Source organism: Balaenoptera ricei, chromosome 4, assembly GCF_028023285.1.
Source record: "Balaenoptera ricei isolate mBalRic1 chromosome 4, mBalRic1.hap2, whole genome shotgun sequence".
Taxonomy (NCBI): domain Eukaryota; kingdom Metazoa; phylum Chordata; class Mammalia; order Artiodactyla; family Balaenopteridae; genus Balaenoptera; species Balaenoptera ricei.
This window is the reverse complement of record NC_082642.1, coordinates 42,818,335-42,844,379: the sequence shown is the minus strand read 5'-3', so window position 1 is coordinate 42,844,379 and position 26,045 is coordinate 42,818,335.

Below are 26,045 nucleotides of genomic sequence, written 5' to 3'. Positions count from 1 at the left end.
GGTCCCAAATCTCCAGGTTCAAGGGCATCTTCCTACATCGAAAACATGCATGAGAAACCCAGAAGGTGGTACACCATGTGATCGGGAAAGCTTTCTAAAACGCACCTCATTTCTCAACTCCTTGTGCTCGGGTTCGCCATTCCAGCCGCTTTACTAGCAATCTCCCTCCTTGGAGAACCAGCACCTTTAACCTCCTGTTCCGTACAGCTTGCAATTTGTCCTGAGGATGAACGGGAAGAGGGGGAGCCAATGAGAGACTAGCTCTAGGTGTTGGGACAGGCACAGGTCACTCTATTTTCCCATCAGGAAGAAGAATTAACCACAGGTTCAGCCTGCCGCCCGGAACCAGAAGAGGGCCTGAGGCAATCCTGCGCTTTTGCGGCCAGCTCCCAAAAAAGCGAGTTGAAAAATGGAGCTCAGGGGCACTGCAATTCACAAACCTGCAGAGTTATAAATGATAACTCTCGTCCACAAATATATTGAGGGAAGGCAACGAAGAGGATTTGAAAGCAAGGCAGAATTGCAGGAAACAGATTTCAGGAGGTCGATTCGAATCGCCTGTAAAGCACATGAAAAGCGGCAAAACGTCGACAATGATGCCCTTGGCCAAAAAGGGCGTATGCGTTTTTTCCTGAATATATTCAGGAAAAAACGCATACGCCCTTTTTGGCCAACCAAGCAACCTGGAAAGGCAAATCAGCGCTACAAAGAAGTCTCGCTGCCCATTGGTCAAAAGGGCCATGCTGAAAAAAGTGTCAAAACCAGAAATGCAGGACAGGCCATGGAGAAATGGGAGCCTTGCTACGCTGATGGGCGGGATGTAAATTGCCAACAGCCACTCTGGAGAAGTGTACGGTGTGTCCTGAAACATCGAAAAAACACAGCTTAGAGCGCATAGGGCACTTCCACTCATGGGCGTATAAATTGGGAAAACTAAAAATCAGCAAGACACAGGCACCCCAAAGTTTAGGGCTGCTCTGTTGACAAGAACCTCCACTTCATGACACCTTAAATATCCCAGGAAAGAGAAAAATGGATAAAGAAGTGGTGGTCCTTATGTACAATGGAATATCACTCAGCCATGAAATCAATGTCATAAGGCTAGTAGCAGCATGATGAGTGGATTTAGGCACGACGATTCTAAGTGAAATAAGTCACACAGAAAAAGACACTTATCATAAGCTATCAGTTATAGAGGGAATGTAAAAACCGCTACACTTGAACTGAATTACAAAACAGAACAGAGTCACACGTTTAGAAAACACACTATGGCTGCTTAACGGGAAAGGTGAGGTGGGGTGATGCATAAAACAAGGGTTTCAAATGAGCTCAGCTACCGTTCCATAAACCCAATATGTAATAGAAAGACCTACTCCTTGCCCAGTGAACTGGACTCAACACCCCCTATTCACCGCACAAGAATATATCTGACTAGTAAAAATCTTAAAACCTATGTATTGATATCTCTCTGGAAGTGAGTCAAGTGGGTATAAAGCAGCGTAAACTCAGCCGTGAAAAGCAGCTAAACCCCATTATAAAAATAAATTACTTTTAAAAGCCCGTGAAACAAAGACAGTGAAAGAGAGAGAAATTCTTACAAAATTCGTTCAGGGGCTGTGATGCAACCTGGATTGACCATATCTAGACCCACAGCTGGATGAGACATAAGGGTGGACACTCTCGGGGCTGAGAGGTTTGGTGAGTTTCGGGGAGCAAACGCAGAGCCTTTAAAGTAATACTGCCTGTTACCCATCCCATGGGTCCCAAATCTCCAGGTTCAAGGGCATCTTCCTACATCGAAAACATGCATGAGAAACCCAGAAGGTGGTACACCATGTGATCGGGAAAGCTTTCTAAAACGCACCTCATTTCTCAACTCCTTGTGCTCGGGTTCGCCATTCCAGCCGCTTTACTAGCAATCTCCCTCCTTGGAGAACCAGCACCTTTAACCTCCTGTTCCGTACAGCTTGCAATTTGTCCTGAGGATGAACGGGAAGAGGGGGAGCCAATGAGAGACTAGCTCTAGGTGTTGGGACAGGCACAGGTCACTCTATTTTCCCATCAGGAAGAAGAATTAACCACAGGTTCAGCCTGCCGCCCGGAACCAGAAGAGGGCCTGAGGCAATCCTGCGCTTTTGCGGCCAGCTCCCAAAAAAGCGAGTTGAAAAATGGAGCTCAGGGGCACTGCAATTCACAAACCTGCAGAGTTATAAATGATAACTCTCGTCCACAAATATATTGAGGGAAGGCAACGAAGAGGATTTGAAAGCAAGGCAGAATTGCAGGAAACAGATTTCAGGAGGTCGATTCGAATCGCCTGTAAAGCACATGAAAAGCGGCAAAACGTCGACAATGATGCCCTTGGCCAAAAAGGGCGTATGCGTTTTTTCCTGAATATATTCAGGAAAAAACGCATACGCCCTTTTTGGCCAACCAAGCAACCTGGAAAGGCAAATCAGCGCTACAAAGAAGTCTCGCTGCCCATCGGTCAAAAGGGCCATGCTGAAAAAAGTGTCAAAACCAGAAATGCAGGACAGGCCATGGAGAAATGGGAGCCTTGCTACGCTGATGGGCGGGATGTAAATTGCCAACAGCCACTCTGGAGAAGTGTACGGTGTGTCCTGAAACATCGAAAAAACACAGCTTAGAGCGCATAGGGCACTTCCACTCATGGGCGTATAAATTGGGAAAACTAAAAATCAGCAAGACACAGGCACCCCAAAGTTTAGGGCTGCTCTGTTGACAAGAACCTCCACTTCATGACACCTTAAATATCCCTGGAAAGAGAAAAATGGATAAAGAAGTGGTGGTCCTTATGTACAATGGAATATCACTCAGCCATGAAATCAATGTCATAAGGCTAGTAGCAGCATGATGAGTGGATTTAGGCACGACGATTCTAAGTGAAATAAGTCACACAGAAAAAGACACTTATCATAAGCTATCAGTTATAGAGGGAATGTAAAAACCGCTACACTTGAACTGAATTACAAAACAGAACAGAGTCACACGTTTAGAAAACACACTATGGCTGCTTAACGGGAAAGGTGAGGTGGGGTGATGCATAAAACAAGGGTTTCAAATTAGCTCAGATACCGTTCCATAAACCCAATATGTAATAGAAAGACCTACTCCTTGCCCAGTGAGCTGGACTCAACACCCCCTATTCACCGCACAAGAATATATCTGACTAGTAAGAATCTTAAAACCTATGTATTGATATCTCTCTGGAAGTGAGTCAAGTGGGTATAAAGCAGCGTAAACTCAGCCGTGAAAAGCAGCTAAACCCCATTATAAAAATAAATTACTTTTAAAAGCCCGTGAAACAAAGACAGTGAAAGAGAGAGAAATTCTTACAAAATTCGTTCAGGGGCTGTGATGCAACCTGGATTGACCATATCTAGACCCACAGCTGGATGAGACATAAGGGTGGACACTCTCGGGGCTGAGAGGTTTGGTGAGTTTCGGGGAGCAAACGCAGAGCCTTTAAAGTAATACTGCCTGTTACCCATCCCATGGGTCCCAAATCTCCAGGTTCAAGGGCATCTTCCTACATCGAAAACATGCATGAGAAACCCAGAAGGTGGTACACCATGTGATCGGGAAAGCTTTCTAAAACGCACCTCATTTCTCAACTCCTTGTGCTCGGGTTCGCCATTCCAGCCGCTTTACTAGCAATCTCCCTCCTTGGAGAACCAGCACCTTTAACCTCCTGTTCCGTACAGCTTGCAATTTGTCCTGAGGATGAACGGGAAGAGGGGGAGCCAATGAGAGACTAGCTCTAGATGTTGGGACAGGCACAGGTCACTCTATTTTCCCATCAGGAAGAAGAATTAACCACAGGCTCAGCCTGCCGCCCGGAACCAGAAGAGGGCCTGAGGCAATCCTGCGCTTTTGCGGCCAGCTCCCAAAAAAGCGAGTTGAAAAATGGAGCTCAGGGGCACTGCAATTCACAAACCTGCAGAGTTATAAATGATAACTCTCGTCCACAAATATATTGAGGGAAGGCAACGAAGAGGATTTGAAAGCAAGGCAGAATTGCAGGAAACAGATTTCAGGAGGTCGATTCGAATCGCCTGTAAAGCACATGAAAAGCGGCAAAACGTCGACAATGATGCCCTTGGCCAAAAAGGGCGTATGCGTTTTTTCCTGAATATATTCAGGAAAAAACGCATACGCCCTTTTTGGCCAACCAAGCAACCTGGAAAGGCAAATCAGCGCTACAAAGAAGTCTCGCTGCCCATCGGTCAAAAGGGCCATGCTGAAAAAAGTGTCAAAACCAGAAATGCAGGACAGGCCATGGAGAAATGGGAGCCTTGCTACGCTGATGGGCGGGATGTAAATTGCCAACAGCCACTCTGGAGAAGTGTACGGTGTGTCCTGAAACATCGAAAAAACACAGCTTAGAGCGCATAGGGCACTTCCACTCATGGGCGTATAAATTGGGAAAACTAAAAATCAGCAAGACACAGGCACCCCAAAGTTTAGAGCTGCTCTGTTGACAAGAACCTCCACTTCATGACACCTTAAATATCCCAGGAAAGAGAAAAATGGATAAAGAAGTGGTGGTCCTTATGTACAATGGAATATCACTCAGCCATGAAATCAATGTCATAAGGCTAGTAGCAGCATGATGAGTGGATTTAGGCACGACGATTCTAAGTGAAATAAGTCACACAGAAAAAGACACTTATCATAAGCTATCAGTTATAGAGGGAATGTAAAAACCGCTACACTTGAACTGAATTACAAAACAGAACAGAGTCACACGTTTAGAAAACACACTATGGCTGCTTAACGGGAAAGGTGAGGTGGGGTGATGCATAAAACAAGGGTTTCAAATGAGCTCAGCTACCGTTCCATAAACCCAATATGTAATAGAAAGACCTACTCCTTGCCCAGTGAACTGGACTCAACACCCCCTATTCACCGCACAAGAATATATCTGACTAGTAAGAATCTTAAAACCTATGTATTGATATCTCTCTGGAAGTGAGTCAAGTGGGTATAAAGCAGCGTAAACTCAGCCGTGAAAAGCAGCTAAACCCCATTATAAAAATAAATTACTTTTAAAAGCCCGTGAAACAAAGACAGTGAAAGAGAGGGAAATTCTTACAAAATTCGTTCAGGGGCTGTGATGCAACCTGGATTGACCATATCTAGACCCACAGCTGGATGAGACATAAGGGTGGACACTCTCGGGGCTGAGAGGTTTGGTGAGTTTCGGGGAGCAAACGCAGAGCCTTTAAAGTAATACTGCCTGTTACCCATCCCATGGGTCCCAAATCTCCAGGTTCAAGGGCATCTTCCTACATCGAAAACATGCATGAGAAACCCAGAAGGTGGTACACCATGTGATCGGGAAAGCTTTCTAAAACGCACCTCATTTCTCAACTCCTTGTGCTCGGGTTCGCCATTCCAGCCGCTTTACTAGCAATCTCCCTCCTTGGAGAACCAGCACCTTTAACCTCCTGTTCCGTACAGCTTGCAATTTGTCCTGAGGATGAACGGGAAGAGGGGGAGCCAATGAGAGACTAGCTCTAGGTGTTGGGACAGGCACAGGTCACTCTATTTTCCCATCAGGAAGAAGAATTAACCACAGGCTCAGCCTGCCGCCCGGAACCAGAAGAGGGCCTGAGGCAATCCTGCGCTTTTGCGGCCAGCTCCCAAAAAAGCGAGTTGAAAAATGGAGCTCAGGGGCACTGCAATTCACAAACCTGCAGAGTTATAAATGATAACTCTCGTCCACAAATATATTGAGGGAAGGCAACGAAGAGGATGTGAAAGCAAGGCAGAATTGCAGGAAACAGATTTCAGGAGGTAGATTCGAATCGCCTTTAAAGCACATGAAAAGCGGCAAAACGTCGACAATGATGCCCTTGGCCAAAAAGGGCGTATGCGTTTTTTCCTGAATATATTCAGGAAAAAACGCATACGCCCTTTTTGGCCAACCAAGCAACCTGGAAAGGCAAATCAGCGCTACAAAGAAGTCTCGCTGCCCATCGGTCAAAAGGGCCATGCTGAAAAAAGTGTCAAAACCAGAAATGCAGGACAGGCCATGGAGAAACGGGAGCCTTGCTACGCTGATGGGCGGGATGTAAATTGCCAACAGCCACTCTGGAGAAGTGTACGGTGTGTCCTGAAACATCGAAAAAACACAGCTTAGAGCGCATAGGGCACTTCCACTCATGGGCGTATAAATTGGGAAAACTAAAAATCAGCAAGACACAGGCACCCCAAAGTTTAGGGCTGCTCTGTTGACAAGAACCTCCACTTCATGACACCTTAAATATCCCTGGAAAGAGAAAAATGGATAAAGAAGTGGTGGTCCTTATGTACAATGGAATATCACTCAGCCATGAAATCAATGTCATAAGGCTAGTAGCAGCATGATGAGTGGATTTAGGCACGACGATTCTAAGTGAAATAAGTCACACAGAAAAAGACACTTATCATAAGCTATCAGTTATAGAGGGAATGTAAAAACCGCTACACTTGAACTGAATTACAAAACAGAACAGAGTCACACGTTTAGAAAACACACTATGGCTGCTTAACGGGAAAGGTGAGGTGGGGTGATGCATAAAACAAGGGTTTCAAATTAGCTCAGATACCGTTCCATAAACCCAATATGTAATAGAAAGACCTACTCCTTGCCCAGTGAGCTGGACTCAACACCCCCTATTCACCGCACAAGAATATATCTGACTAGTAAGAATCTTAAAACCTATGTATTGATATCTCTCTGGAAGTGAGTCAAGTGGGTATAAAGCAGCGTAAACTCAGCCGTGAAAAGCAGCTAAACCCCATTATAAAAATAAATTACTTTTAAAAGCCCGTGAAACAAAGACAGTGAAAGAGAGAGAAATTCTTACAAAATTCGTTCAGGGGCTGTGATGCAACCTGGATTGACCATATCTAGACCCACAGCTGGATGAGACATAAGGGTGGACACTCTCGGGGCTGAGAGGTTTGGTGAGTTTCGGGGAGCAAACGCAGAGCCTTTAAAGTAATACTGCCTGTTACCCATCCCATGGGTCCCAAATCTCCAGGTTCAAGGGCATCTTCCTACATCGAAAACATGCATGAGAAACCCAGAAGGTGGTACACCATGTGATCGGGAAAGCTTTCTAAAACGCACCTCATTTCTCAACTCCTTGTGCTCGGGTTCGCCATTCCAGCCGCTTTACTAGCAATCTCCCTCCTTGGAGAACCAGCACCTTTAACCTCCTGTTCCGTACAGCTTGCAATTTGTCCTGAGGATGAACGGGAAGAGGGGGAGCCAATGAGAGACTAGCTCTAGATGTTGGGACAGGCACAGGTCACTCTATTTTCCCATCAGGAAGAAGAATTAACCACAGGCTCAGCCTGCCGCCCGGAACCAGAAGAGGGCCTGAGGCAATCCTGCGCTTTTGCGGCCAGCTCCCAAAAAAGCGAGTTGAAAAATGGAGCTCAGGGGCACTGCAATTCACAAACCTGCAGAGTTATAAATGATAACTCTCGTCCACAAATATATTGAGGGAAGGCAACGAAGAGGATTTGAAAGCAAGGCAGAATTGCAGGAAACAGATTTCAGGAGGTCGATTCGAATCGCCTGTAAAGCACATGAAAAGCGGCAAAACGTCGACAATGATGCCCTTGGCCAAAAAGGGCGTATGCGTTTTTTCCTGAATATATTCAGGAAAAAACGCATACGCCCTTTTTGGCCAACCAAGCAACCTGGAAAGGCAAATCAGCGCTACAAAGAAGTCTCGCTGCCCATCGGTCAAAAGGGCCATGCTGAAAAAAGTGTCAAAACCAGAAATGCAGGACAGGCCATGGAGAAATGGGAGCCTTGCTACGCTGATGGGCGGGATGTAAATTGCCAACAGCCACTCTGGAGAAGTGTACGGTGTGTCCTGAAACATCGAAAAAACACAGCTTAGAGCGCATAGGGCACTTCCACTCATGGGCGTATAAATTGGGAAAACTAAAAATCAGCAAGACACAGGCACCCCAAAGTTTAGGGCTGCTCTGTTGACAAGAACCTCCACTTCATGACACCTTAAATATCCCTGGAAAGAGAAAAATGGATAAAGAAGTGGTGGTCCTTATGTACAATGGAATATCACTCAGCCATGAAATCAATGTCATAAGGCTAGTAGCAGCATGATGAGTGGATTTAGGCACGACGATTCTAAGTGAAATAAGTCACACAGAAAAAGACACTTATCATAAGCTATCAGTTATAGAGGGAATGTAAAAACCGCTACACTTGAACTGAATTACAAAACAGAACAGAGTCACACGTTTACAAAACACACTATGGCTGCTTAACGGGAAAGGTGAGGTGGGGTGATGCATAAAACAAGGGTTTCAAATTAGCTCAGCTACCGTTCCATAAACCCAATATGTAATAGAAAGACCTACTCCTTGCCCAGTGAGCTGGACTCAACACCCCCTATTCACCGCACAAGAATATATCTGACTAGTAAGAATCTTAAAACCTATGTATTGATATCTCTCTGGAAGTGAGTCAAGTGGGTATAAAGCAGCGTAAACTCAGCCGTGAAAAGCAGCTAAACCCCATTATAAAAATAAATTACTTTTAAAAGCCCGTGAAACAAAGACAGTGAAAGAGAGGGAAATTCTTACAAAATTCGTTCAGGGGCTGTGATGCAACCTGGATTGACCATATCTAGACCCACAGCTGGATGAGACATAAGGGTGGACACTCTCGGGGCTGAGAGGTTTGGTGAGTTTCGGGGAGCAAACGCAGAGCCTTTAAAGTAATACTGCCTGTTACCCATCCCATGGGTCCCAAATCTCCAGGTTCAAGGGCATCTTCCTACATCGAAAACATGCATGAGAAACCCAGAAGGTGGTACACCATGTGATCGGGAAAGCTTTCTAAAACGCACCTCATTTCTCAACTCCTTGTGCTCGGGTTCGCCATTCCAGCCGCTTTACTAGCAATCTCCCTCCTTGGAGAACCAGCACCTTTAACCTCCTGTTCCGTACAGCTTGCAATTTGTCCTGAGGATGAACGGGAAAGGGGGAGCCAATGAGAGACTAGCTCTAGGTGTTGGGACAGGCACAGGTCACTCTATTTTCCCATCAGGAAGAAGAATTAACCACAGGCTCAGCCTGCCGCCCGGAACCAGAAGAGGGCCTGAGGCAATCCTGCGCTTTTGCGGCCAGCTCCCAAAAAAGCGAGTTGAAAAATGGAGCTCAGGGGCACTGCAATTCACAAACCTGCAGAGTTATAAATGATAACTCTCGTCCACAAATATATTGAGGGAAGGCAACGAAGAGGATGTGAAAGCAAGGCAGAATTGCAGGAAACAGATTTCAGGAGGTAGATTCGAATCGCCTTTAAAGCACATGAAAAGCGGCAAAACGTCGACAATGATGCCCTTGGCCAAAAAGGGCGTATGCGTTTTTTCCTGAATATATTCAGGAAAAAACGCATACGCCCTTTTTGGCCAACCAAGCAACCTGGAAAGGCAAATCAGCGCTACAAAGAAGTCTCGCTGCCCATCGGTCAAAAGGGCCATGCTGAAAAAAGTGTCAAAACCAGAAATGCAGGACAGGCCATGGAGAAACGGGAGCCTTGCTACGCTGATGGGCGGGATGTAAATTGCCAACAGCCACTCTGGAGAAGTGTACGGTGTGTCCTGAAACATCGAAAAAACACAGCTTAGAGCGCATAGGGCACTTCCACTCATGGGCGTATAAATTGGGAAAACTAAAAATCAACAAGACACAGGCACCCCAAAGTTTAGGGCTGCTCTGTTGACAAGAACCTCCACTTCATGACACCTTAAATATCCCTGGAAAGAGAAAAATGAATAAAGAAGTGGTGGTCCTTATGTACAATGGAATATCACTCAGCCATGAAATCAATGTCATAAGGCTAGTAGCAGCATGATGAGTGGATTTAGGCACGACGATTCTAAGTGAAATAAGTCACACAGAAAAAGACACTTATCATAAGCTATCAGTTATAGAGGGAATGTAAAAACCGCTACACTTGAACTGAATTACAAAACAGAACAGAGTCACACGTTTAGAAAACACACTATGGCTGCTTAACGGGAAAGGTGAGGTGGGGTGATGCATAAAACAAGGGTTTCAAATTAGCTCAGATACCGTTCCATAAACCCAATATGTAATAGAAAGACCTACTCCTTGCCCAGTGAGCTGGACTCAACACCCCCTATTCACCGCACAAGAATATATCTGACTAGTAAGAATCTTAAAACCTATGTATTGATATCTCTCTGGAAGTGAGTCAAGTGGGTATAAAGCAGCGTAAACTCAGCCGTGAAAAGCAGCTAAACCCCATTATAAAAATAAATTACTTTTAAAAGCCCGTGAAACAAAGACAGTGAAAGAGAGGGAAATTCTTACAAAATTCGTTCAGGGGCTGTGATGCAACCTGGATTGACCATATCTAGACCCACAGCTGGATGAGACATAAGGGTGGACACTCTCGGGGCTGAGAGGTTTGGTGAGTTTCGGGGAGCAAACGCAGAGCCTTTAAAGTAATACTGCCTGTTACCCATCCCATGGGTCCCAAATCTCCAGGTTCAAGGGCATCTTCCTACATCGAAAACATGCATGAGAAACCCAGAAGGTGGTACACCATGTGATCGGGAAAGCTTTCTAAAACGCACCTCATTTCTCAACTCCTTGTGCTCGGGTTCGCCATTCCAGCCGCTTTACTAGCAATCTCCCTCCTTGGAGAACCAGCACCTTTAACCTCCTGTTCCGTACAGCTTGCAATTTGTCCTGAGGATGAACGGGAAGAGGGGGAGCCAATGAGAGACTAGCTCTAGGTGTTGGGACAGGCACAGGTCACTCTATTTTCCCATCAGGAAGAAGAATTAACCACAGGCTCAGCCTGCCTCCCGGAACCAGGAGAGGGCCTGAGGCAATCCTGCGCTTTTGCGGCCAGCTCCCAAAAAAGCGAGTTGAAAAATGGAGCTCAGGGGCACTGCAATTCACAAACCTGCAGAGTTATAAATGATAACTCTCGTCCACAAATATATTGAGGGAAGGCAACGAAGAGGATGTGAAAGCAAGGCAGAATTGCAGGAAACAGATTTCAGGAGGTAGATTCGAATCGCCTTTAAAGCACATGAAAAGCGGCAAAACGTCGACAATGATGCCCTTGGCCAAAAAGGGCGTATGCGTTTTTTCCTGAATATATTCAGGAAAAAACTCATACGCCCTTTTTGGCCAACCAAGCAACCTGGAAAGGCAAATCAGCGCTACAAAGAAGTCTCGCTGCCCATCGGTCAAAAGGGCCATGCTGAAAAAAGTGTCAAAACCAGAAATGCAGGACAGGCCATGGAGAAATGGGAGCCTTGCTACACTGATGGGCGGGATGTAAATTGCCAACAGCCACTCTGGAGAAGTGTACGGTGTGTCCTGAAACATCGAAAAAACACAGCTTAGAGCGCATAGGGCAGTTCCACTCATGGACGTATAAATTGGGAAAACTAAAAATCAGCAAGACACAGGCACCCCAAAGTTTAGGGCTGCTCTGTTGACAAGAACCTCCACTTCATGACACCTTAAATATCCCAGGAAAGAGAAAAATGGATAAAGAAGTGGTGGTCCTTATGTACAATGGAATATCACTCAGCCATGAAATCAATGTCATAAGGCTAGTAGCAGCATGATGAGTAGATTTAGGCACGACGATTCTAAGTGAAATAAGTCACACAGAAAAAGACACTTATCATAAGCTATCACTTATAGAGGGAATGTAAAAACCGCTACACTTGAACTGAATTACAAAACAGAACAGAGTCACACGTTTAGAAGACACACTATGGCTGCTTAACGGGAAAGGTGAGGTGGGGTGATGAATAAAACAAGGGTTTCAAATGAGCTCAGCTACCGTTCCATAAACCCAATATGTAATAGAAAGACCTACTCCTTGCTCAGTGAACTGGACTCAACACCCCCTATTCACCGCACAAGAATATATCTGACTAGTAAGAATCTTAAAACCTATGTATTGATATCTCTCTGGAAGTGAGTCAAGTGGGTGTAAAGCGGCATAAACACAGCCGTGAAAAGCAGCTAAACCCCATTATAAAAATAAATTACTTTTAAAAGCCCGTGAAACAAAGACAGTGAAAGAGAGAGAAATTCTTACAAAATTCGTTCAGGGGCTGTGATGCAACCTGGATTGACCATATCTAGACCCACAGCTGGATGAGACATAAGGGTGGACACTCTCGGGGCTCAGAGCTTTGGTGAGGTTGGGGGAGCAAACGCAGAGCCTTTAAAGTAATACTGCCTGTTACCCATCCCATGGGTCCCAAATCTCCAGGTTCAAGGGCATCTTCCTACATCGAAAACATGCATGAGAAACCCAGAAGGTGGTACACCGTGTGATCGGGAAAGCTTTCTAAAACGCACCTCATTTCTCAACTCCTTGTGCTCGGGTTCGCCATTCCAGCCGCTTTACTAGCAATCTCCCTCCTTGGAGAATCAGCACCTTTAACCTCCTGTTCCATACAGCTTGCAATTTGTCCTGAGGATGAACGGGAAGAGGGGGAGCCAATGAGAGACTAGCTCTAGGTGTTGGGACAGGCACAGGTCACTCTATTTTCCCATCAGGAAGAAGAATTAACCACAGGCTCAGCCTGCCGCCCGGAAGCAGAAGAGGGCCTGAGGCAATCCTGCGCTTTTGCGGCCAGCTCCCAAAAAAGCGAGTTGAAAAATGGAGCTCAGGGGCACTGCAATTCACAAACCTGCAGAGTTATAAATGATAACTCTCGTCCACAAATATATTGAGGGAAGGCAACGAAGAGGATGTGAAAGCAAGGCAGAATTGCAGGAAACAGATTTCAGGAGGTAGATTCGAATCGCCTTTAAAGCACATGAAAAGCGGCAAAACGTCGACAATGATGCCCTTGGCCAAAAAGGGCGTATGCGTTTTTTCCTGAATATATTCAGGAAAAAACGCATACGCCCTTTTTAGCCAACCAAGCAACCTGGAAAGGCAAATCAGCGCTACAAAGAAGTCTCGCTGCCCATCGGTCAAAAGGGCCATGCTGAAAAAAGTGTCAAAACCAGAAATGCAGGACAGGCCATGGAGAAATGGGAGCCTTGCTACGCTGATGGGCGGGATGTAAATTGCCAACAGCCACTCTGGAGAAGTGTACGGTGTGTCCTGAAACATCGAAAAAACACAGCTTAGAGCGCATAGGGCACTTCCACTCATGGGCGTATAAATTGGGAAAACTAAAAATCAGCAAGACACAGGCACCCCAAAGTTTAGGGCTGCTCTGTTGACAAGAACCTCCACTTCATGACACCTTAAATATCCCTGGAAAGAGAAAAATGGATAAAGAAGTGGTGGTCCTTATGTACAATGGAATATCACTCAGCCATGAAATCAATGTCATAAGGCTAGTAGCAGCATGATGAGTGGATTTAGGCACGACGATTCTAAGTGAAATAAGTCACACAGAAAAAGACACTTATCATAAGCTATCAGTTATAGAGGGAATGTAAAAACCGCTACACTTGAACTGAATTACAAAACAGAACAGAGTCACACGTTTAGAAAACACACTATGGCTGCTTAACGGGAAAGGTGAGGTGGGGTGATGCATAAAACAAGGGTTTCAAATTAGCTCAGCTACCGTTCCATAAACCCAATATGTAATAGAAAGACCTACTCCTTGCCCAGTGAGCTGGACTCAACACCCCCTATTCACCGCACAAGAATATATCTGACTAGTAAGAATCTTAAAACCTATGTATTGATATCTCTCTGGAAGTGAGTCAAGTGGGTATAAAGCAGCGTAAACTCAGCCGTGAAAAGCAGCTAAACCCCATTATAAAAATAAATTACTTTTAAAAGCCCGTGAAACAAAGACAGTGAAAGAGAGAGAAATTCTTACAAAATTCGTTCAGGGGCTGTGATGCAACCTGGATTGACCATATCTAGACCCACAGCTGGATGAGACATAAGGGTGGACACTCTCGGGGCTGAGAGGTTTGGTGAGTTTCGGGGAGCAAACGCAGAGCCTTTAAAGTAATACTGCCTGTTACCCATCCCATGGGTCCCAAATCTCCAGGTTCAAGGGCATCTTCCTACATCGAAAACATGCATGAGAAACCCAGAAGGTGGTACACCATGTGATCGGGAAAGCTTTCTAAAACGCACCTCATTTCTCAACTCCTTGTGCTCGGGTTCGCCATTCCAGCCGCTTTACTAGCAATCTCCCTCCTTGGAGAACCAGCACCTTTAACCTCCTGTTCCGTACAGCTTGCAATTTGTCCTGAGGATGAACGGGAAGAGGGGGAGCCAATGAGAGACTAGCTCTAGGTGTTGGGACAGGCACAGGTCACTCTATTTTCCCATCAGGAAGAAGAATTAACCACAGGCTCAGCCTGCCGCCCGGAACCAGAAGAGGGCCTGAGGCAATCCTGCGCTTTTGCGGCCAGCTCCCAAAAAAGCGAGTTGAAAAATGGAGCTCAGGGGCACTGCAATTCACAAACCTGCAGAGTTATAAATGATAACTCTCGTCCACAAATATATTGAGGGAAGGCAACGAAGAGGATGTGAAAGCAAGGCAGAATTGCAGGAAACAGATTTCAGGAGGTAGATTCGAATCGCCTTTAAAGCACATGAAAAGCGGCAAAACGTCGACAATGATGCCCTTGGCCAAAAAGGGCGTATGCGTTTTTTCCTGAATATATTCAGGAAAAAACGCATACGCCCTTTTTGGCCAACCAAGCAACCTGGAAAGGCAAATCAGCGCTACAAAGAAGTCTCGCTGCCCATCGGTCAAAAGGGCCATGCTGAAAAAAGTGTCAAAACCAGAAATGCAGGACAGGCCATGGAGAAATGGGAGCCTTGCTACACTGATGGGCGGGATGTAAATTGCCAACAGCCACTCTGGAGAAGTGTACGGTGTGTCCTGAAACATCGAAAAAACACAGCTTAGAGCGCATAGGGCACTTCCACTCATGGACGTATAAATTGGGAAAACTAAAAATCAGCAAGACACAGGCACCCCAAAGTTTAGGGCTGCTCTGTTGACAAGAACCTCCACTTCATGACACCTTAAATATCCCAGGAAAGAGAAAAATGGATAAAGAAGTGGTGGTCCTTATGTACAATGGAATATCACTCAGCCATGAAATCAATGTCATAAGGCTAGTAGCAGCATGATGAGTAGATTTAGGCACGACGATTCTAAGTGAAATAAGTCACACAGAAAAAGACACTTATCATAAGCTATCAGTTATAGAGGGAATGTAAAAACCGCTACACTTGAACTGAATTACAAAACAGAACAGAGTCACACGTTTAGAAGACACACTATGGCTGCTTAACGGGAAAGGTGAGGTGGGGTGATGAATAAAACAAGGGTTTCAAATGAGCTCAGCTACCGTTCCATAAACCCAATATGTAATAGAAAGACCTACTCCTTGCTCAGTGAACTGGACTCAACACCCCCTATTCACCGCACAAGAATATATCTGACTAGTAAGAATCTTAAAACCTATGTATTGATATCTCTCTGGAAGTGAGTCAAGTGGGTGAAAAGCGGCATAAACACAGCCGTGAAAAGCAGCTAAACCCCATTATAAAAATAAATTACTTTTAAAAGCCCATGAAACAAAGACAGTGAAAGAGAGAGAAATTCTTACAAAATTCGTTCAGGGGCTGTGATGCAACCTGGATTGACCATATCTAGACCCACAGCTGGATGAGACATAAGGGTGGACACTCTCGGGGCTCAGAGCTTTGGTGAGGTTGGGGGAGCAAACGCAGAGCCTTTAAAGTAATACTGCCTGTTACCCATCCCATGGGTCCCAAATCTCCAGGTTCAAGGGCATCTTCCTACATCGAAAACATGCATGAGAAACCCAGAAGGTGGTACACCGTGTGATCGGGAAAGCTTTCTAAAACGCACCTCATTTCTCATCTCCTTGTGCTCGGGTTCGCCATTCCAGCCGCTTTACTAGCAATCTCCCTCCTTGGAGAATCAGCACCTTTAACCTCCTGTTCCATACAGCTTGCAATTTGTCCTGAGGATGAACGGGAAGAGGGGGAGCCAATGAGAGACTAGCTCTAGGTGTTGGGACAGGCACAGGTCACTCTATTTTCCCATCAGGAAGAAGAATTAACCACAGGCTCAGCCTGCCGCCCGGAAGCAGAAGAGGGCCTGAGGCAATCCTGCGCTTTTGCGGCCAGCTCCCAAAAAAGCGAGTTGAAAAATGGAGCTCAGGGGCACTGCAATTCACAAACCTGCAGAGTTATAAATGATAACTCTCGTCCACAAATATATTGAGGGAAGGCAACGAAGAGGATGTGAAAGCAAGGCAGAATTGCAGGAAACAGATTTCAGGAGGTAGATTCGAATCGCCTTTAAAGCACATGAAAAGCGGCAAAACGTCGACAATGATGCCCTTGGCCAAAAAGGGCGTATGCGTTTTTTCCTGAATATATTCAGGAAAAAACGCATACGCCCTTTTTGGCCAACCAAGCAACCTGGAAAGGCAAATCAGCGCTACAAAGAAGTCTCGCTGCCCATCGGTCAAAAGGGCCATGCTGAAAAAAGTGTCAAAACCAGAAATGCAGGACAGGCCATGGAGAAATGGGAGCCTTGCTACGCTGATGGGCGGGATGTAAATTGCCAACAGCCACTCTGGAGAAGTGTACGGTGTGTCCTGAAACATCGAAAAAACACAGCTTAGAGCGCATAGGGCACTTCCACTCATGGACGTATAAATTGGGAAAACTAAAAATCAGCAAGACACAGGCACCCCAAAGTTTAGGGCTGCTCTGTTGACAAGAACCTCCACTTCATGACACCTTAAATATCCCAGGAAAGAGAAAAATGGATAAAGAAGTGGTGGTCCTTATGTACAATGGAATATCACTCAGCCATGAAATCAATGTCATAAGGCTAGTAGCAGCATGATGAGTAGATTTAGGCACGACGATTCTAAGTGAAATAAGTCACACAGAAAAAGACACTTATCATAAGCTATCAGTTATAGAGGGAATGTAAAAACCGCTACACTTGAACTGAATTACAAAACAGAACAGAGTCACACGTTTAGAAGACACACTATGGCTGCTTAACGGGAAAGGTGAGGTGGGGTGATGAATAAAACAAGGGTTTCAAATGAGCTCAGCTACCGTTCCATAAACCCAATATGTAATAGAAAGACCTACTCCTTGCTCAGTGAACTGGACTCAACACCCCCTATTCACCGCACAAGAATATATCTGACTAGTAAGAATCTTAAAACCTATGTATTGATATCTCTCTGGAAGTGAGTCAAGTGGGTGTAAAGCGGCATAAACACAGCCGTGAAAAGCAGCTAAACCCCATTATAAAAATACATTACTTTTAAAAGCCCGTGAAACAAAGACAGTGAAAGAGAGAGAAATTCTTACAAAATTCGTTCAGGGGCTGTGATGCAACCTGGATTGACCATATCTAGACCCACAGCTGGATGAGACATAAGGGTGGACACTCTCGGGGCTCAGAGCTTTGGTGAGGTTGGGGGAGCAAACGCAGAGCCTTTAAAGTAATACTGCCTGTTACCCATCCCATGGGTCCCAAATCTCCAGGTTCAAGGGCATCTTCCTACATCGAAAACATGCATGAGAAACCCAGAAGGTGGTACACCGTGTGATCGGGAAAGCTTTCTAAAACGCACCTCATTTCTCATCTCCTTGTGCTCGGGTTCGCCATTCCAGCCGCTTTACTAGCAATCTCCCTCCTTGGAGAATCAGCACCTTTAACCTCCTGTTCCATACAGCTTGCAATTTGTCCTGAGGATGAACGGGAAGAGGGGGAGCCAATGAGAGACTAGCTCTAGGTGTTGGGACAGGCACAGGTCACTCTATTTTCCCATCAGGAAGAAGAATTAACCACAGGCTCAGCCTGCCGCCCGGAAGCAGAAGAGGGCCTGAAGCAATCCTGCGCTTTTGCGGCCAGCTCCCAAAAAAGCGAGTTGAAAAATGGAGCTCAGGGGCACTGCAATTCACAAACCTGCAGAGTTATAAATGATAACTCTCGTCCACAAATATATTGAGGGAAGGCAACGAAGAGGATGTGAAAGCAAGGCAGAATTGCAGGAAACAGATTTCAGGAGGTAGATTCGAATCGCCTTTAAAGCACATGAAAAGCGGCAAAACGTCGACAATGATGCCCTTGGCCAAAAAGGGCGTATGCGTTTTTTCCTGAATATATTCAGGAAAAAACGCATACGCCCTTTTTGGCCAACCAAGCAACCTGGAAAGGCAAATCAGTGCTACAAAGAAGTCTCGCTGCCCATCGGTCAAAAGGGCCATGCTGAAAAAAGTGTCAAAACCAGAAATGCAGGACAGGCCATGGAGAAACGGGAGCCTTGCTACACTGATGGGCGGGATGTAAATTGCCAACAGCCACTCTGGAGAAGTGTACGGTGTGTCCTGAAACATCGAAAAAACACAGCTTAGAGCGCATAGGGCACTTCCACTCATGGACGTATAAATTGGGAAAACTAAAAATCAGCAAGACACAGGCACCCCAAAGTTTAGGGCTGCTCTGTTGACAAGAACCTCCACTTCATGACACCTTAAATATCCCAGGAAAGAGAAAAATGGATAAAGAAGTGGTGGTCCTTATGTACAATGGAATATCACTCAGCCATGAAATCAATGTCATAAGGCTAGTAGCAGCATGATGAGTAGATTTAGGCACGACGATTCTAAGTGAAATAAGTCACACAGAAAAAGACACTTATCATAAGCTATCAGTTATAGAGGGAATGTAAAAACCGCTACACTTGAACTGAATTACAAAACAGAACAGAGTCACACGTTTAGAAGACACACTATGGCTGCTTAACGGGAAAGGTGAGGTGGGGTGATGAATAAAACAAGGGTTTCAAATGAGCTCAGCTACCGTTCCATAAACCCAATATGTAATAGAAAGACCTACTCCTTGCTCAGTGAACTGGACTCAACACCCCCTATTCACCGCACAAGAATATATCTGACTAGTAAGAATCTTAAAACCTATGTATTGATATCTCTCTGGAAGTGAGTCAAGTGGGTGTAAAGCGGCATAAACACAGCCGTGAAAAGCAGCTAAACCCCATTATAAAAATAAATTACTTTTAAAAGCCCGTGAAACAAAGACAGTGAAAGAGAGAGAAATTCTTACAAAATTCGTTCAGGGGCTGTGATGCAACCTGGATTGACCATATCTAGACCCACAGCTGGATGAGACATAAGGGTGGACACTCTCGGGGCTCAGAGCTTTGGTGAGGTTGGGGGAGCAAACGCAGAGCCTTTAAAGTAATACTGCCTGTTACCCATCCCATGGGTCCCAAATCTCCAGGTTCAAGGGCATCTTCCTACATCGAAAACATGCATGAGAAACCCAGAAGGTGGTACACCGTGTGATCGGGAAAGCTTTCTAAAACGCACCTCATTTCTCATCTCCTTGTGCTCGGGTTCGCCATTCCAGCCGCTTTACTAGCAATCTCCCTCCTTGGAGAATCAGCACCTTTAACCTCCTGTTCCATACAGCTTGCAATTTGTCCTGAGGATGAACGGGAAGAGGGGGAGCCAATGAGAGACTAGCTCTAGGTGTTGGGACAGGCACAGGTCACTCTATTTTCCCATCAGGAAGAAGAATTAACCACAGGCTCAGCCTGCCGCCCGGAAGCAGAAGAGGGCCTGAGGCAATCCTGCGCTTTTGCGGCCAGCTCCCAAAAAAGCGAGTTGAAAAATGGAGCTCAGGGGCACTGCAATTCACAAACCTGCAGAGTTATAAATGATAACTCTCGTCCACAAATATATTGAGGGAAGGCAACGAAGAGGATTTGAAAGCAAGGCAGAATTGCAGGAAACAGATTTCAGGAGGTCGATTCGAATCGCCTGTAAAGCACATGAAAAGCGGCAAAACGTCGACAATGATGCCCTTGGCCAAAAAGGGCGTATGCGTTTTTTCCTGAATATATTCAGGAAAAAACGCATACGCCCTTTTTGGCCAACCAAGCAACCTGGAAAGGCAAATCAGCGCTACAAAGAAATCTCGCTGCCCATCGGTCAAAAGGGCCATGCTGAAAAAAGTGTCAAAACCAGAAATGCAGGACAGGCCATGGAGAAATGGGAGCCTTGCTACGCTGATGGGCAGGATGTAAATTGCCAACAGCCACTCTGGAGAAGTGTATGGTGTGTCCTGAAACATCGAAAAAACACAGCTTAGAGCGCATAGGGCACTTCCACTCATGGGCGTATAAATTGGGAAAACTAAAAATCAGCAAGACACAGGCACCCCAAAGTTTAGGGCTGCTCTGTTGACAAGAACCTCCACTTCATGACACCTTAAATATCCCTGGAAAGAGAAAAATGGATAAAGAAGTGGTGGTCCTTATGTACAATGGAATATCACTCAGCCATGAAATCAATGTCATAAGGCTAGTAGCAGCATGAGGAGTAGATGTAGGCACGACGATTCTAAGTGAAATAAGTCACACAGAAAAAGACACTTATCATAAGCTATCACTTATAGAGGGAATGTAAAAACCGCTACACTTGAACTGAATTACAAAACAGAACAGAGTCACACGTTTAGAAGACACACTATGGCTGCTTAACGGGAAAGGTGAGGTGGGGTGATGAATAAAACAAGGGTTTCAAATGAGCTCAGCTACCGTTCCATAAACCCAATATGTAATAGAAAGACCTACTCCTTGCTCAGTGAACTGGACTCAACACCCCCTATTCACCGCACAAGAATATATCTGACTAGTAAGAATCTTAAAACCTATGTATTGATATCTCTCTGGAAGTGAGTCAAGTGGGTGTAAAGCGGCATAAACACAGCCGTGAAAAGCAGCTAAACCCCATTATAAAAATAAATTACTTTTAAAAGCCCGTGAAACAAAGACAGTGAAAGAGAGAGAAATTCTTACAAAATTCGTTCAGGGGCTGTGATGCAACCTGGATTGACCATATCTAGACCCACAGCTGGATGAGACATAAGGGTGGACACTCTCGGGGCTCAGAGCTTTGGTGAGGTTGGGGGAGCAAACGCAGAGCCTTTAAAGTAATACTGCCTGTTACCCATCCCATGGGTCCCAAATCTCCAGGTTCAAGGGCATCTTCCTACATCGAAAACATGCATGAGAAACCCAGAAGGTGGTACACCGTGTGATCGGGAAAGCTTTCTAAAACGCACCTCATTTCTCATCTCCTTGTGCTCGGGTTCGCCATTCCAGCCGCTTTACTAGCAATCTCCCTCCTTGGAGAATCAGCACCTTTAACCTCCTGTTCCATACAGCTTGCAATTTGTCCTGAGGATGAACGGGAAGAGGGGGAGCCAATGAGAGACTAGCTCTAGGTGTTGGGACAGGCACAGGTCACTCTATTTTCCCATCAGGAAGAAGAATTAACCACAGGCTCAGCCTGCCGCCCGGAAGCAGAAGAGGGCCTGAGGCAATCCTGCGCTTTTGCGGCCAGCTCCCAAAAAAGCGAGTTGAAAAATGGAGCTCAGGGGCACTGCAATTCACAAACCTGCAGAGTTATAAATGATAACTCTCGTCCACAAATATATTGAGGGAAGGCAACGAAGAGGATGTGAAAGCAAGGCAGAATTGCAGGAAACAGATTTCAGGAGGTAGATTCGAATCGCCTTTAAAGCACATGAAAAGCGGCAAAACGTCGACAATGATGCCCTTGGCCAAAAAGGGCGTATGCGTTTTTTCCTGAATATATTCAGGAAAAAACGCATACGCCCTTTTTGGCCAACCAAGCAACCTGGAAAGGCAAATCAGCGCTACAAAGAAGTCTCGCTGCCCATCGGTCAAAAGGGCCATGCTGAAAAAAGTGTCAAAACCAGAAATGCAGGACAGGCCATGGAGAAATGGGAGCCTTGCTACGCTGATGGGCGGGATGTAAATTGCCAACAGCCACTCTGGAGAAGTGTACGGTGTGTCCTGAAACATCGAAAAAACACAGCTTAGAGCGCATAGGGCACTTCCACTCATGGACGTATAAATTGGGAAAACTAAAAATCAGCAAGACACAGGCACCCCAAAGTTTAGGGCTGCTCTGTTGACAAGAACCTCCACTTCATGACACCTTAAATATCCCAGGAAAGAGAAAAATGGATAAAGAAGTGGTGGTCCTTATGTACAATGGAATATCACTCAGCCATGAAATCAATGTCATAAGGCTAGTAGCAGCATGATGAGTAGATTTAGGCACGACGATTCTAAGTGAAATAAGTCACACAGAAAAAGACACTTATCATAAGCTATCAGTTATAGAGGGAATGTAAAAACCGCTACACTTGAACTGAATTACAAAACAGAACAGAGTCACACGTTTAGAAGACACACTATGGCTGCTTAACGGGAAAGGTGAGGTGGGGTGATGAATAAAACAAGGGTTTCAAATGAGCTCAGCTACCGTTCCATAAACCCAATATGTAATAGAAAGACCTACTCCTTGCTCAGTGAACTGGACTCAACACCCCCTATTCACCGCACAAGAATATATCTGACTAGTAAGAATCTTAAAACCTATGTATTGATATCTCTCTGGAAGTGAGTCAAGTGGGTGTAAAGCGGCATAAACACAGCCGTGAAAAGCAGCTAAACCCCATTATAAAAATACATTACTTTTAAAAGCCCGTGAAACAAAGACAGTGAAAGAGAGAGAAATTCTTACAAAATTCGTTCAGGGGCTGTGATGCAACCTGGATTGACCATATCTAGACCCACAGCTGGATGAGACATAAGGGTGGACACTCTCGGGGCTCAGAGCTTTGGTGAGGTTGGGGGAGCAAACGCAGAGCCTTTAAAGTAATACTGCCTGTTACCCATCCCATGGGTCCCAAATCTCCAGGTTCAAGGGCATCTTCCTACATCGAAAACATGCATGAGAAACCCAGAAGGTGGTACACCGTGTGATCGGGAAAGCTTTCTAAAACGCACCTCATTTCTCATCTCCTTGTGCTCGGGTTCGCCATTCCAGCCGCTTTACTAGCAATCTCCCTCCTTGGAGAATCAGCACCTTTAACCTCCTGTTCCATACAGCTTGCAATTTGTCCTGAGGATGAACGGGAAGAGGGGGAGCCAATGAGAGACTAGCTCTAGGTGTTGGGACAGGCACAGGTCACTCTATTTTCCCATCAGGAAGAAGAATTAACCACAGGCTCAGCCTGCCGCCCAGAACCAGAAGAGGGCCTGAGGCAATCCTGCGCTTTTGCGGCCAGCTCCCAAAAAAGCGAGTTGAAAAATGGAGCTCAGGGGCACTGCAATTCACAAACCTGCAGAGTTATAAATGATAACTCTCGTCCACAAATATATTGAGGGAAGGCAACGAAGAGGATTTGAAAGCAAGGCAGAATTGCAGGAAACAGATTTCAGGAGGTCGATTCGAATCGCCTGTAAAGCACATGAAAAGCGGCAAAACGTCGACAATGATGCCCTTGGCCAAAAAGGGCGTATGCGTTTTTTCCTGAATATATTCAGGAAAAAACGCATACGCCCTTTTTGGCCAACCAAGCAACCTGGAAAGGCAAATCAGCACTACAAAGAAATCTCGCTGCCCATCGGTCAAAAGGGCCATGCTGAAAAAAGTGTCAAAACCAGAAATGCAGGACAGGCCATGGAGAAATGGGAGCCTTGCTACGCTGATGGGCAGGATGTAAATTGCCAACAGCCACTCTGGAGAAGTGTATGGTGTGTCCTGAAACATCGAAAAAACACAGCTTAGAGCGCATAGGGCACTTCCACTCATGGGCGTATAAATTGGGAAAACTAAAAATCAGCAAGACACAGGCACCCCAAAGTTTAGGGCTGCTCTGTTGACAAGAACCTCCACTTCATGACACCTTAAATATCCCTGGAAAGAGAAAAATGGATAAAGAAGTGGTGGTCCTTATGTACAATGGAATATCACTCAGCCATGAAATCAATGTCATAAGGCTAGTAGCAGCATGAGGAGTAGATGTAGGCACGACGATTCTAAGTGAAATAAGTCACACAGAAAAAGACACTTATCATAAGCTATCACTTATAGAGGGAATGTAAAAACCGCTACACTTGAACTGAATTACAAAACAGAACAGAGTCACACGTTTAGAAGACACACTATGGCTGCTTAACGGGAAAGGTGAGGTGGGGTGATGAATAAAACAAGGGTTTCAAATGAGCTCAGCTACCGTTCCATAAACCCAATATGTAATAGAAAGACCTACTCCTTGCTCAGTGAACTGGACTCAACACCCCCTATTCACCGCACAAGAATATATCTGACTAGTAAGAATCTTAAAACCTATGTATTGATATCTCTCTGGAAGTGAGTCAAGTGGGTGTAAAGCGGCATAAACACAGCCGTGAAAAGCAGCTAAACCCCATTATAAAAATAAATTACTTTTAAAAGCCCGTGAAACAAAGACAGTGAAAGAGAGAGAAATTCTTACAAAATTCGTTCAGGGGCTGTGATGCAACCTGGATTGACCATATCTAGACCCACAGCTGGATGAGACATAAGGGTGGACACTCTCGGGGCTCAGAGCTTTGGTGAGGTTGGGGGAGCAAACGCAGAGCCTTTAAAGTAATACTGCCTGTTACCCATCCCATGGGTCCCAAATCTCCAGGTTCAAGGGCATCTTCCTACATCGAAAACATGCATGAGAAACCCAGAAGGTGGTACACCGTGTGATCGGGAAAGCTTTCTAAAACGCACCTCATTTCTCATCTCCTTGTGCTCGGGTTCGCCATTCCAGCCGCTTTACTAGCAATCTCCCTCCTTGGAGAATCAGCACCTTTAACCTCCTGTTCCATACAGCTTGCAATTTGTCCTGAGGATGAACGGGAAGAGGGGGAGCCAATGAGAGACTAGCTCTAGGTGTTGGGACAGGCACAGGTCACTCTATTTTCCCATCAGGAAGAAGAATTAACCACAGGCTCAGCCTGCCGCCCAGAACCAGAAGAGGGCCTGAGGCAATCCTGCGCTTTTGCGGCCAGCTCCCAAAAAAGCGAGTTGAAAAATGGAGCTCAGGGGCACTGCAATTCACAAACCTGCAGAGTTATAAATGATAACTCTCGTCCACAAATATATTGAGGGAAGGCAACGAAGAGGATTTGAAAGCAAGGCAGAATTGCAGGAAACAGATTTCAGGAGGTCGATTCGAATCGCCTGTAAAGCACATGAAAAGCGGCAAAACGTCGACAATGATGCCCTTGGCCAAAAAGGGCGTATGCGTTTTTTCCTGAATATATTCAGGAAAAAACGCATACGCCCTTTTTGGCCAACCAAGCAACCTGGAAAGGCAAATCAGCGCTACAAAGAAATCTCGCTGCCCATCGGTCAAAAGGGCCATGCTGAAAAAAGTGTCAAAACCAGAAATGCAGGACAGGCCATGGAGAAATGGGAGCCTTGCTACGCTGATGGGCAGGATGTAAATTGCCAACAGCCACTCTGGAGAAGTGTATGGTGTGTCCTGAAACATCGAAAAAACACAGCTTAGAGCGCATAGGGCACTTCCACTCATGGGCGTATAAATTGGGAAAACTAAAAATCAGCAAGACACAGGCACCCCAAAGTTTAGGGCTGCTCTGTTGACAAGAACCTCCACTTCATGACACCTTAAATATCCCTGGAAAGAGAAAAATGGATAAAGAAGTGGTGGTCCTTATGTACAATGGAATATCACTCAGCCATGAAATCAATGTCATAAGGCTAGTAGCAGCATGAGGAGTAGATGTAGGCACGACGATTCTAAGTGAAATAAGTCACACAGAAAAAGACACTTATCATAAGCTATCACTTATAGAGGGAATGTAAAAACCGCTACACTTGAACTGAATTACAAAACAGAACAGAGTCACACGTTTAGAAGACACACTATGGCTGCTTAACGGGAAAGGTGAGGTGGGGTGATGAATAAAACAAGGGTTTCAAATGAGCTCAGCTACCGTTCCATAAACCCAATATGTAATAGAAAGACCTACTCCTTGCTCAGTGAACTGGACTCAACACCCCCTATTCACCGCACAAG